Source organism: Bos indicus x Bos taurus, chromosome 28 (genome assembly GCF_003369695.1).
Source record: "Bos indicus x Bos taurus breed Angus x Brahman F1 hybrid chromosome 28, Bos_hybrid_MaternalHap_v2.0, whole genome shotgun sequence".
Lineage (NCBI taxonomy): Eukaryota > Metazoa > Chordata > Mammalia > Artiodactyla > Bovidae > Bos > Bos indicus x Bos taurus.
The window spans coordinates 11227682-11241240 of NC_040103.1; the positions used below are offsets into that span (position 1 = coordinate 11227682).

At 42.1% G+C, this 13559-nt stretch overlaps 1 non-coding gene and 1 pseudogene across 1 annotated transcript; one reads left to right on the forward strand and one right to left on the reverse strand.

Annotated features, from left to right (window-relative positions):
• Window positions 1-1582: 1582 nt before the first annotated feature.
• Window positions 1583-7888, forward strand: LOC113885215 (annotated as a pseudogene).
• Window positions 7889-9892: 2004 nt separating this feature from the next.
• On the reverse strand, window positions 9893-9964 carry TRNAC-GCA. The gene has a single exon. It is a non-coding gene; the product is annotated as a tRNA-Cys (tRNA).
• Window positions 9965-13559: the final 3595 nt, after the last annotated feature.

Genomic DNA, 13559 nt, shown 5'->3' on the forward strand with positions numbered 1-13559 from the left:
GCCACCCATGTGAAATTACATCTAATTCTCTGCTTAGATAAGCAATACGTTGCTGGTGAGGCCCTCAGGGTTGTGTCAAAACTCCCAAGGCCACACCTTTTCTTTCAGTGACAAACAAATTAAATTCTGACCCTGTGGGCAAGCTTAGAGCTGGAGCTTGCAGGAGAGCAGTATGAAGAACCTTAAAAGTCTTTTGAGTATCTGGAGACCAAACCAGTTTTTTGGTTTGGGCCTGCTGAGTTTCAGCTATAAGTTTATAATGAGGCCAGGCAATTTCCCTGTAACCCGGAATCCAAATACGACAGTAGCCTATGATTCCCAAAAGTCCTCTCAATTGTCTTAAAGTCATAGGTAGGAGATGATTTAGTTTAGGTTTAATTCTCTAGGGCCTATGGCCCTAGTCCCTTCTGATATGATTAGGCCCAGATATCTAACAGATTGTTGACAAAGCTGAGCCTTTTCTCTTGATGCCTTGTAACCGCAGCCTGCCAGAAAGTTTAAGAAGTCTTCTGAGGCTCTTGAACAAGCTTCCTCTGTCTCAGCACAGAGCAAAATATCATCTACATACTGTAACACCACTGCTTTGGAGCTATTAAAGTTTTGTAGATCCCATGACAAACTTTGTCCAAATAAGTGAGGACTGTCACGAAATCGCTGGGGCAAAATGTCCAGGTTAACTGAGAAGCTGGTTGTGTCGGGTCCTCAAAGGCAAATAGAAATTTACTTTCCTCCGCCAAAGGCACTGAATAAAAGGCATCTTTTAAATCAATTACAGAGAAATATTTGGCTTGTTCAGGAATTTCAGACAATAGCATGTAACGATTAGGCACCACGGGGTGTAAAGGAACTACGGCCTCATTTATTATTCATAAAACTTGAACTAGTCTCCATTTACCATTTGATTTCCTTATACCCGAAATAGGAGTGTTGCATGGACTGTTACAGGGAATTAATAGTCCCTGTTCCTTTAAATTTTCGATGATGGGTTTTAACCCTTCCTTAATCTCAGGTTTCAGTGGATACTGCTTCTTATGTGGAAATAAGTGCAGGTCTTTGAGCTTGACAACTATAGGAATAGCATTTTTCGCTCGACCCACAGATTTTCCATCAGTTCATACTCTAGGATTTACATTTTGTTCAATTAAAGGGAGATAAAGGGAAGGCTCCATATTTATGAAAACTGAGGCATGGACTTTGCTCAGTATATCCCTCTCCAAAAGGGGTGAGGGAGACTCTGACACAATCAGAAACTCGTATGAAAATAGCACAGAGTCCCAGTCACAACTTACAGAAACAATACCTTTTGGCTCGTTCAGACAGTCCTATTACGGAAGCAGATTGGGAAGAAAGTGGGCCAGGGGCTTCAGTAAGCAAAGAGTAAGTTGCCCAGTGTCTAAAAGGAAATCGATGGATTGGCCCCCCACAGTTATTAATACCCGGGGTTCCTCAGGTGTAATTAGGACAGGAGCTTGTGTGGGGACCCCTGGGCACCTTCAGTTCTGTTTGTCTTGAGAGTCCGACCACTGAAACCTATGCCTCTGGGGGCAGTCTCTCTTACAGTGTGGTCCTTTGCAGACCCGACATGGAGCTGGGGGCAGCTTGGATGTCTGAGGGTAATCTCACTTGATGTGCCCCTCCTTTCCACAGTAATAGCAAGCCCATCCCTTTTCACCTGGGTCCCCTGGGCATTTTTCTCAGGCTGTTTAAGAACGGTTCTCATAGCCATTGTGAAGGCTTCCGCCTGTTCCTTTGTCTTTTTCTGCCTTTCTTTCCTTTCCTCATATTCCCTACCATAATAAACTGTCTGAGCCAGTTGTAACAGATTATCTAAAGACTGATTTGGTCCATATGCCCATTTTAATAACTTGCAGCAGATATCTGGAGCTGACTGAGTGAGAAATCTATCTTTTAAGATCACTTTTCCCTCTTCACTTTCCAGATCAATTTCAGTGAATCTGCGAAGGGCTTCTCTGTCTATCTAGGAATTTACCAGGAGCTTCCTTCTCCTCCTGTTCTATGTTTGCCAATTTGCCATAGTTTAAAGGCTTAGCATGCGCCTGCCTGAGTCCTTTAAGAATACACCTGACAAAATGACTCTGATCTCATCTTCCTTTAGCTGTGTTGTAGTCCCAGTCTGGTTCTGTACTTGGGACCGCCTGATTCCCATTGGGGAGGGCAGTTATCTCGTCCTCCCTCTTCCCTACTGATTAATTACCAAACCATTCATCTCCATAAGCAATCGCTTTCCCCAAAACTCGACTTTTTGAGTCAGCATTTGTCCCAAGATATACATCACATCCTTCCAAGTAAGGTCATAAAGCAGAGTAACACCTTTAAAAGCTCTAATATATTTTTCTGGGTCCTCTAAATAGTCTCCCAGATCTTCCTTGATTTTTTGTATTTCTTGATAAGAAAAAGGCTTATTAACTCTCATAGACTGATTATTTCTCCCGGTGGGTGCTTCATGAAGAGGCAACAGCTTGTGTGGCTGTTTCTCAGTCTTTCTGGCTGCTCTGTGCATATGATCCCAGGGATAGATTGGAGAAACCTGCTTTCCTTTTTCTCTTTGTCTCCTGTCCTCCTTCTCATCTAGCAAAGTAGGAGGACAGGAGGGAGCTGAAGGAGTCACACCCAAATCTATACCCTTAGGACATAAGTCTGGCATATTTCTCAGAGAGAAAAAGGGCAACACATATGCTACTTCTACACATTTTCCTTATTTTCTACAGAACCGGTGTAATTGTATAACAGTATTATACTTAAGAGACCCTCCAACTGGCCACTGTTCGCCATCCTCCAGTGGGTACCACGGCCATGCAGTATCACATAGGAAGACCAGGTGTGTCTTCTTTAAGCCCTGGGGATCAAATCTATGCGTTTTTCAGGATACAGTTCAAAGGAATGAGGCTGGAATTGTTAGCTCCCATCTGTAAGAGAGAAAAAAATGGACCAGCACCCTCTTTCTACTAGAGGCGTCCCTCCCTATTCTAGATGGGGGTGTAGACAGACTTTACACCAAAGCTTTTCTTTCCTGGTTGGACTTAGTCTGTCCCTTACCAATGCAGGTGACCTACTCGTCCCTCCAGGTTCTATCACCGAGATGGGGTGGAGATGCACCAGGGGTAGACCTGATGGCATCCCTGACTGACGTCCAGCTCCTCACCATTAAAATCTTGCTTGCCTCTGATGCCACCTGGGTTGCAATCAGAGTAACTTTCCAGAATGCCTCCAAGGTTTAACCGATGGGGGAAACATTAATCACCTGAGTGCCTGTGCACAACCCTGAGTATATTCCTGACCACAACAAGACCAATACGAACATAAAACTGAGATGTTCCTTCCAAGCATCACCACACCAGTATAAGAGCCTCCTCTGGTCCACTAAAAGCCAGCATTACCAAAGGAAAAACAAATCCCTTGTAGTTCCAATCTGAGTAACCTTTAACCTCAGAGATGCTCTTGGAGCTAGAGCTCCATCTAGCTTCCAAACTTACCATGCCTAGCGAGGCTAGGCGCCTCCTGACTACCAATCCAAGCTTGGGATCTAGGTAATAGTACACAGTAACAGCATAGATCACAAGTCCCTTGAAAGTGTATGATCTGATAGATTAGGTTAGTACTTCTTATTTCCAAGGAATTACAAAGTGGTCAGAGAGACTGAAAAGTTTGACTGAGAAAGGAGAGTTTGGTCCACATGCTTTGCCCATTTCTGGTTGGTCCCCAAAGGAGACACTGGGTGCCTTTTGGCATTGGCAAGTCGGTATAAACCCCCGACAGGTTTCAGCCATAAGCCATATGAGGTCACCGCAGAACCACAGAGCAGGGTTCCTCACTTGCTTCACGCAGGGCATTTCATTCATTCACGCTCAGCACACTGTAGAGTTAGTAAAGTACAACAGAAAACATGTTCGCTAGGAGAACAAAGAACTAGAGCTCCAAGCATCCTTACCTTGTCCTGAAGAATCCCGGATGAGCCCCCAGGATGAAAAGTTTTCACAGAACCACAAAAAGACGCCAGGATTCTTGGCCTCCGGAGGAGAAGAATTCAATCCGGGGCCAGAGACGAGGCTTAATCACTCAGAGCTTTTATGTAATAAAGTTTTATTAAAGTATAAAAGAGATAGAGAAAGCTTCTGACATAGGCATCAGAAGGGGGCAGAAAGAGTACCCCCTTTCCAGTGTTAGCAATGGAGTTATATACTCTCTAATTAGTTATTACAGTGAATCAAAAGAGTATCTGGAGGTTGTAAAGACCTCACTAGACCTACTCCCATAATTTACATTTTAAGATAACAGGATTAGCCAGAAGATTTTTTCCAGAGACTGTCCTCAAGCAGGATACATTATTGCTATATAATCCTAAAGAATGTAGAAGGAAAAAAAAAGTTTGTTCTTCCTTCCTCCTTGAGAACTCCAGACCCCTCTCTCCTTGGGGTCCCCTAGCCTTCTTATCAACCTGCCTAGGAAATGACTCTCTCATAATCAAAGACAGTAGTTATAAGATTGCCCACTTACACCTCAATTTATGCTGCAGTGTCATTCCTGGAATATATTTGACTTGATAGACGATTAGCAAATAATGCCCAGTAAGATGAAAGTTCATGAGAAAAGAGTGTCACAGGATGAGCGACTAGAGGGGTTTAGAGAAGAGCCACTTTCACAAAACATTCATAATACATAACTGAGGGTGTACCTAGGTACCCACATCCCTTATTGGGAGAAATGACTAATATCAGTAGATTGTAACCAGTACTTCCTATATGTATACTTACAAGCTAGGTTTCATTAGGGAAGACTTCATGGGCTAGTGAAACTGAGAAGTGTTAGTTGCTCAGTTGTGTCTGACTCTTTACAATCCCATGTACAGTAGCTCACCAGAGTCCTTTGTCCATGGGATTCTCCAGGCAAGAATACTGGAGTAGGTAGCCATTCCCTTCTCCAGGAGATCTTCACAACCCAGGGTTCGAACCCAGAACTCCTTTGCAGGTGGATTCTTTGCTGTCCAAGCCACCAGCAAAGCCCTCTCATAGGCTAGTAAAGATACTTAAATAATTGGATTTTAACTGGTCATTCATAATACCAAGGGCAAGGATCTGTCTCTGTCAGACTTACGTTTCTGTGTGCCACCCAGGGATGTGGAGAATAGTTAATAAAAACACCACAAGTAAAAGGCAGCATAAGTTTGAAACAGTATTGAAAAATAGGAGGAACAGTTGACATTTTTTTTGTTCCATCAATATTTTACTTAAGAATGAACTATATATGTGGAATCTAGAAAAAATGATACAGATGAACATATTTGTAGGATAGGTAGGACACAGACTTACAGAACAGACATGTGACACAAGAACAGGAGGGTGTGATGAACTGGGAGATTAGGATTGACATAAATGCACTACTATGTGTAAAATAGATAGCTAGTGGGAACTTACTGTATAGCACAGGGAGTTCAGCTCAGTGCTCTGTGATGACCTAGAGGGCTGAGATGGAGGGGGAGGGAGGGAGGTCTGAGAGGGAGGTGTATGTATGTATGTATACATACTTACAGCTGATTTGGGCTTCCCTCGTGGCTCAGAAAATAAAGAATCTGCATGAAATGAAGGAGACCTGGGATCAGCCCTTGGGTTGGGAAGATCCTCTGTAGAAGGGAAAGACTACCCACTCTAGTATTCTTGCCTGGATAATTCCATGGACAGAGGAGCCTGATGGGCTACAGTCCATGGGGTAGCAAAGAGTTGGACACAACTGAGTGAATAACACTTTCACTTTCATAGCTGATACACTTCATTGTACAGCAGAAACTAATACAACAATGTAAAGAAATTATACTCAGAAAAAAACAAAAAAAGAAGAATGAACTGCATTTCACCAACTTGATGTTTAGTGCTCCTTCAGGGGCTGTTAAGAATACTAATGACAGAAGGGACTCCTGGCATCCTCTTTGTGGCAGTGATTTTTTCGTGCCCTTTGGGTCCTTTCCAGCTCCAGACCATTGTGTCAGGATCGAGGTGACCACATCAAGAAGGTCTGAGAGGAAAGCCTGTTTCCGCTGCGCGGAGGCAGATCTGAGACTCGGTAACATCGCCCAGGGTGACCCGTGTTAGGCCTGGGAGAGGCCTTGCAGTGCTTGAGTCCTCAGGCCGCTTCCAGCCCTCCTCCGGCCAAAGTCCGATGGCAGCAGCAGCGCGGAGGGACCCGCCTTAGGGTGGTGTGACCTTTGAGAACATTGCCCTGTCCTTCATCTGGAAGGAATGGAAGATTCTTGACGTGGCTCAGAGATGCCTGTACCGCGATGTGATGCTGGAGAACTTATATCCTCACTGTGTTTCTTCAGTGGAGAGGAGAAATTGAGGCTTCCTTTGAACAAAGTGTTTCTGTGGCAGTGTCACAGGCCAGGACTTCCAAGAAGCCTTGATCTTCTCAGAAGACTCACCCATGTGAAGTTTGTGGTCTGTCAAGTTTGTGGCTTTACATTGTCTCTCAAGCCTGAGCAGCAGGGTACACAACACAGCAAGAAACAACTGAAGTGTAGGGAATGTGCAAAAGTATTTTATTTCAGTGCAGACCCTCAACAGCACCAGGAGCAGCACATGCAAGAGAAACTATTCATAATCAGTGTGGACAGGCCTTCATTTATGCATAGCTCCAATTTCCATGTGTCAGAGAAACCTTTAACCAGCAAGGAAGTTGGGGATGACTTCTGAGCCACCTCAGAGTATCTGAAGCAACAGGTCAGTCACATTGGGGAGAAGCCAAATACAGTTACCTACTGCATGGAAACTTTACAAAGCAAAAAAAGTCATTGTACCAGGGGAGAATGCAATAAAGTCTTCAGCCCCAAACACACACTTGTTCAGGACCAGAGTGCCTACACTGAAAAGGAGTTTTGTGTGCAGTAAATGTGGGGGGAAAATCAAGTATAGATCCTCATTTGTTGTGCACCAGAAAGTCTACACTGGTGACAGGCTTTGAGTGTGGTGACTGTGCAAATCTTTTAGAGGAAGTTCAGCCCTCATTCAACATCAAAAAATTCATACTAGGGCAAGGCAGTACAAGTGCAGCAAATGTGGGAAATCCTTTAGCCAAGAATTTGCTCTCATTTATCCTCAGAGGAGTAACACTGGAGAAAATTGCCATGGTGCTATCATTGTGCACAATCTTCTGGCCATAGCTCCATATTTATTCAGCAACAGACAGTTCACACTGGAGAAATGAGTTATGAATGCCCTGAATGTAGAAATTTCTTTAAATGAAAATCTGATGTAATTGAATACTGGAGGGTTCATACAGGAGAAAAGCCTTATGAGTGCAGTGAATGTGGGAATTTTTTTACTTCTAGCTTTGCCCTCCATTGTTATCAGAGAGTTCACACTGGAGAGAAGACTCATAAATGTCGGGGATGTGGGAAGTCTTTACCTCTAGCTCTGGCTTGCATTATCAACAGAGAATTTACGCTGGAGAAAGGCCATATGAGTGTACTGATTGTGGGAAGTCTTTTACCCAAATAAATCACCTCATTATACGCCGAAGAATTCACACAGGAGAAAGGCCTTATGAGTGCAGTGAATGTGGGAAATCCTTTAGCCATAAATCTTTCCTATCTCAACATCAGAGAGTTCACACTGGAGAAAGGGCTTTTGAATGTAGTGAATGTGGGAAATCTTTTACCTCTGGTTCTGCCTTCTGTTATCTTCAAAGAGTTCATACAAGAGAAAAATCTTATGAGTGCAGTGACTGTGGGAAATCCTTTACCAATGGACCAATACTCCTTTGACACTGTAGAGTTCACACAGGAGAAAGGCCTTATGAGTGCAGCAAATGTTTTACCTCTAACTCTGCCCTCCATTGTCATCAGAGCGTTCACAGAGTAGAAAGGACTTTTGACTGAAGTGAATGTGGGAAATCTTTTAGGGATAGTTCCCAACTGAATAACACCAGAGAGTTCACACTGGAGAAAAGCATTATGAATGTACTGATTGTGGGAGATCCTTTAGCCAGATTTTCATACCTCTTTAAACACCAGAGAGTTCACACTGGAGAAAGGCCTTATGAGTGCAGTGAATGTGAGAACTCTTGTACTTTTGTCTATGCCCTTGGCTATTATCAGAGGGTTCACAATGGAGAATGAACTTATAAGTGCGGTGACTGTGAGAAGTCTTTTACCAATAGCTCAATATTCATTTGACATTGGAGAGTTGATACAGGAGAAAGGCCTCGTGAATGTAGTGACTGTGGGAAATCCTTTACCCAAAGAATTCACCTCATTATTCATCAGAGAGTTCACACAGGAGGAAGGCCTTATGAATGCAGTGAATGTGGGAAGTCTTTTACCTCTCGTTCCACCCTTCATTATCATCAGAGAGTTCACACAGGAGAAAAGCCATATGACTGACTCAAATGTGGGAAGTCTTTTAGCCAAAAATCTAACCTCTCTCAGCACCAGAGAATTCACACTGGCAAAAGGCCTTAGACTTATAAGGAATGTATAGTTTCCTTGTTCAGTGTAATGCCACTGGACCAAAATTTGAGACATTAATTGCCTCATAAATCCAAACACTAAGAGTAAAGAGATTCTTCATAATTACATGAAATAAGTGTAACTGTGTTTCACACTAATCTGCTCTTGATAGATTAACATCACTTCCAGTTTCTGTCACCATATCCATTTCATCTCTAACCTGGCAGGTCTCCAAAGTATGCATTAGTCACTACCCTAGAAAGCTCAGGGAGGTACACTCTGTTCTCTCATTTGTTGGAGGAAATTAGGATTAGCCTGAATCCTTGGGATGTCTTCCTTTCCTTTCAGAACAGCTTGTGCATGGGCATGATGCAGTATTGGCCCAGAGAACGTCAGGAGTTCATCTGGCAGCATGCAGAGAAGGACCACCATTTTCAGGGACATGTTGGTATGAAGATACTTGTGATGACTTTTTCTAGTCTCCGAGTCACCAATTAAGAATTTACAGGGATTGCTGGCATATCTGCCTGACCATTGCTTTGGTGTGTACCATAACCAAGACTTTACTGTTTAAGACCTCCTTAATCTTGGACATTCCATTTATGATGTAGTGTGTTTTATAAACAGAATTGGGCTCTATAAGCATGAAGAGGTGTACAAATTTCATGTGGGTATCAAACTTTCTGTGCCTCATAAGAATCAATACAGAGGCAGAAATTAACTTACTAGTTTTTGCCAAATATGCATTTCTGCCCATTGCCTTCTGTGAAAGACTGCAGAGCTTTCTTGTCCTCACTTCAGGCCTGGATGTTATGATGAGTTTCAGGAGACTTAGATCACCCTGAGGAGGGGTCAGGTGCGACAATATAACTGCTTCTGGGAGCAGCATAAATATTTTCTCTTGTTCACAGGGGATGTCAGCAGTGCTGAGGGGAAAATTTCCCCCAGGTTCTACCAAGAGCAAGGCAGGTAAAAAAGAATAAAGATAGAAAAAAGGAGAATCCAGTCCACAAATGTATCTGTGACCCAGGTCACATTCCTGTTGGCTCAGGTGGAAGGTCCTTCAATGCTCACTCTATTTACTGTCTTTGAGGTAAAACCGATCTACAAAGGGCCTGAGAAAGTGGAATGAATGTAGGATTACCAAACTTACTTTCCAGAAAGTTGGACATAGAGTTTTTTTTTTGTTGTTGTTGGTTTTTTTTTAATCATGAATCATTTCAAAAGCTATCTGATAAGTTCTGAAACATGTATGGAAGTAAAAGCATGATCACAGTGATGGTAATGACTATGTTAGTGAAGTGAACGTGAAGTCGCTCAGTCGTGTCCGACTTTTTGCTACCCCATGGACTGTAGCCTATAAGGATCCTCCATCCATGGGATTTTCCAGGCAAAAGTGCTGGAGTGGATTGCCATTTCCTTCTGTAGGGGATCTTCCCAACCCAGGAATCGAACCTGGGTCTCCTGCATTGCAGGCAGACGCTTTACCGTCTGAGCCACCAGGGAAGATTCCAATGACTATGTTACTGTATATTAATTTCATGACCTTTTATACTCTCTCTTCTTGTCCTCCACAGCCCTCCATGTAACCACTGGTTTATTTTCCATTATAATAGATAACTTTTCATTTTCTAGAATTCAAATGATGGAAATCAAAGTATTCACTCTTTCTCCTGCTTTTATTTATGTTGGATAAATACTTGAAGAGTCATCAATAATGTATGCGCAGCTCATACTTTTTTTTCTAAGAAATATTCCTGTTTTAGGATATACCACTATTACCCATTCATTTGCTTATGGACATTTGCTGTTTTCCTAATCTTTCACTATTGAAAAAAAAAAAAAAATCTGGTAAAACATTTGTGTATAATTCTTTATGTGGATATATGTTTCATTTATCTTTTCTTCAATAACTCAGAGTGCAAGGTGTGAGTCATAAGATAGGTGAGTGTTAACTTTAACAAATTAGCAAATTATGATCTGAAATAATTATTCCTTTTTTTCCTTTTTTTTTTTTTTTTTGCCACACTTCATGGCTTGGGGGAATCTTAATTTCCCAAGTAGGGATTGAACCTGGGCCCTGAGCACTGAACACCTAGGTCCAGGCACTGGACTGCCTGGGATTTTATTTTTTTCCATTCTTCCCAGCAGTGTTTGAGAGGTCCATTTCCTCCTGTATCCTAGTGAATACTTCACTTGGTCAATCTTTTTTTTAAGGAAGCTGTCACTTTAATATATTGTATACATACATATATATATATATATATATATATATATATATATATATATCTTTCTACATACATAGGGTAGAGGATAACCTTCCAGGTTATTAGTGTTTTTATTAGGAATATGCTTATCTTTATTTTTTAATTATTATTTTTCTTCTGATCCATTATTGTTAACTTTAAACCTTTTGATAAGTTTGTCATGCTATCTCACTGTTGTTTTATTAGCATTTACCTAAGGATTAATTATCAGTTTTTTCAGATGTGTATTTACTATCTCTACATCTTTAGTGAAATGTTCATATTTGCCACCTAGTCTATGAATTTTGGCTATTTTCTTCCTTTCACGAAAGAACAGTGAAACAGACAAGTCATTGTCTGTTTTCACTCATGGAATTTCACTCATTTTGTGACTTTTTAATTTATGGTGTATTTTTATACCAGAGTAATATGTTCTAATTTTTTAAGTTTTTTAATGCTGTGTGCAGTATAATGTACATCATTCACCTTTAATCTGTTATTAATGTACTCTCCATCACTTTCTAAAGTACAGACATTTAATAAAACCACAAATCCTTGCTTAAAAAAAAAGAACACTAATGACAAGTGGCACCTGAAAATATCCTATAAACCTGCACTGCCCAATACAGAGCTGTTAGCCACTGTCCCTACTGAGCATTGAAATGTGGCTGATCCAACCTGAGATATACTCTCAGAGTAAAATGCAACATAATCCAAAGTAGGACAACAAGATGTAAAATATGTCATAGTAACATTGCATTAATTACAAGTTAACATAATAAAGTTTTGGATATGTAGATGTGCTGGTGAGGGACTAATTTAATCAATAAATTATTTTCTATCCAATTTGACCAGTAATTTCTTTTCTATCCAATTTGACCAATGCCTACCCTAATTGGCCCACTGCAAAATCCAGTTAATTATATCACTACTGGTCAAAAATAAAAGTCTAGTTGTTATTACAACATAGTGTGCTAGGATTTAGATTGAATCTGAAAGGTTTTCTTTTCCTGTATATTAATGATTTACTCTGATTTGAAATAATAAAAAGTAAGTGCTTTTAGATAAAAGTTGGATAAGAATCCATATATTGAAATGTGAGGGAGAAATTAACCTCTAATGTTTAAAGTTCTGCTCACTGGAAAAAAAAAACTTACAGAGGCACTGCCCAGCAATCTGTGCATTAACAAGCCTTCTGCATTTCTCTGATATCTACTAACTTTTGAAAACCTCTGCCCTCAAAGTAATTTGAAATCATTTCTTCTGGAAAAAGAATCCCAAACTTGTGGAAATGGCTGGATAATTTTATGATTGTTTTACCAGAGATTTCCATCTCAGGAGTTTCCTTTTAACAATTTGGGGGTGGGAGGATGGGAGAGGGGGGCAGCCCCAAGATGGCAGAGGAATAGGACAGGGAGACCACTTTCTCCCTCTCAAATTCATCAGAAGATCATTTGAATGCTGAGAAAATTCCACAAAACAACTTCTGAATGCTGGCAGAAGACACCAGACATCCAGAAAGGCAGCCCATTCTCTTCGAAAGGAGGTAGGACAAAATATAAAAGACAAAGAGAGAGACATTCTGGGGAGGGAGTTGTGAATGAGAAGTTTTCAAACAGCAGGAAGCCCTCTCACCAGCGGGTCTTTGGGGAGTTTTGGAATCTCAGAGGGAAACATAACTGGGAGGGAAAAAAAAAAAAAAAAAGGAGTTGCCTAACTGCAACTCCCAGCAGAGAAGTATCCCAGATGCTCTCTTCCACTACCAGCAAGCAGGGGCTGAACAGGGAGGTGAGGGTTGTGTGCTAAGGGTAAGGACTGGGCCTGGATGCCCTGAGGACAATCTGAGGGAGCTAACGTGAAGTAGCAGTCCAAACAGTGGATAGCCAGAGAGAGGGGAAAAAAAAAAAGAGAGAGAGAACTTTCCCATCAAAGACTCTAACCTAATACACAGCTTGGCCCACTCACAGAACAAAGGATTGAGCGAATATGGAAGGAGGGCTAGTCAGCTGCAAACAGGCCCCTCCCCCAGCACCGTAGGCAGAGAGGCAGGCATGCAACAGCCAGAGCTGGAAGACAAGGGGCAATCTCATCCCCAGAGACTGGCATTCTCAACCAAACTGTGAGCAGGCTCCCAGTTGCTGACCACGTCTTCCTGGGATCCTGAATTGTTGACAACTGCCAGGAGGGTCTAAGCCTGAGATCAGCTCCCCAGAGGAGACACACTGCAGACCTCGGACAGTGCTCTTGTGGTGCACCCGGGAAACCAAGTGGCTGGGACCATAGAAGTGATTAAGACACACGTCCCACCTGGGAGGGTGTGCTTGCCAAGCACCTGGTCGTCTGAGCTGCTCAGACCTGGGAAGGGGAAAAAATGTACACCCAACCAAGTCTGTGCACTTGCGGAGTACATGAGAACCTAAACCTGAGCATCTCAGACCTGGGAAGTGCATGAAATGTAGGGTCCATTTTGGACAGTACCCCTGCAGAGCAACCTGGAGCCTGAGCAGTGTAGACCAGGAAAGCACATGCTGCCATGAGCTAGGGCAAACCCAGTGTGGTCCATACACAGTGAGCACTCTTCATACACACCAGTGATATTTGTTTGCAATGTTCCTCCCTCCCCACAACACAACTCAACAAGTGAGCCTAAATAAGTGACCACCTTTACCCCCTTGTGTCAGGGTGGAAATTAGATACTGAAGAGACTTGCAATCAGAGGAATTCAAAATAAACAAAGAAGAGGGCTCTGCTCTGGAAATGACAGGTACAACAGATTAAAACCCTGTAGTTAACATTGACTAAGCATTGGATGGGAGTTGGTGATGGACAGGGAGGCCTGGCGTGCTGTGATTCAT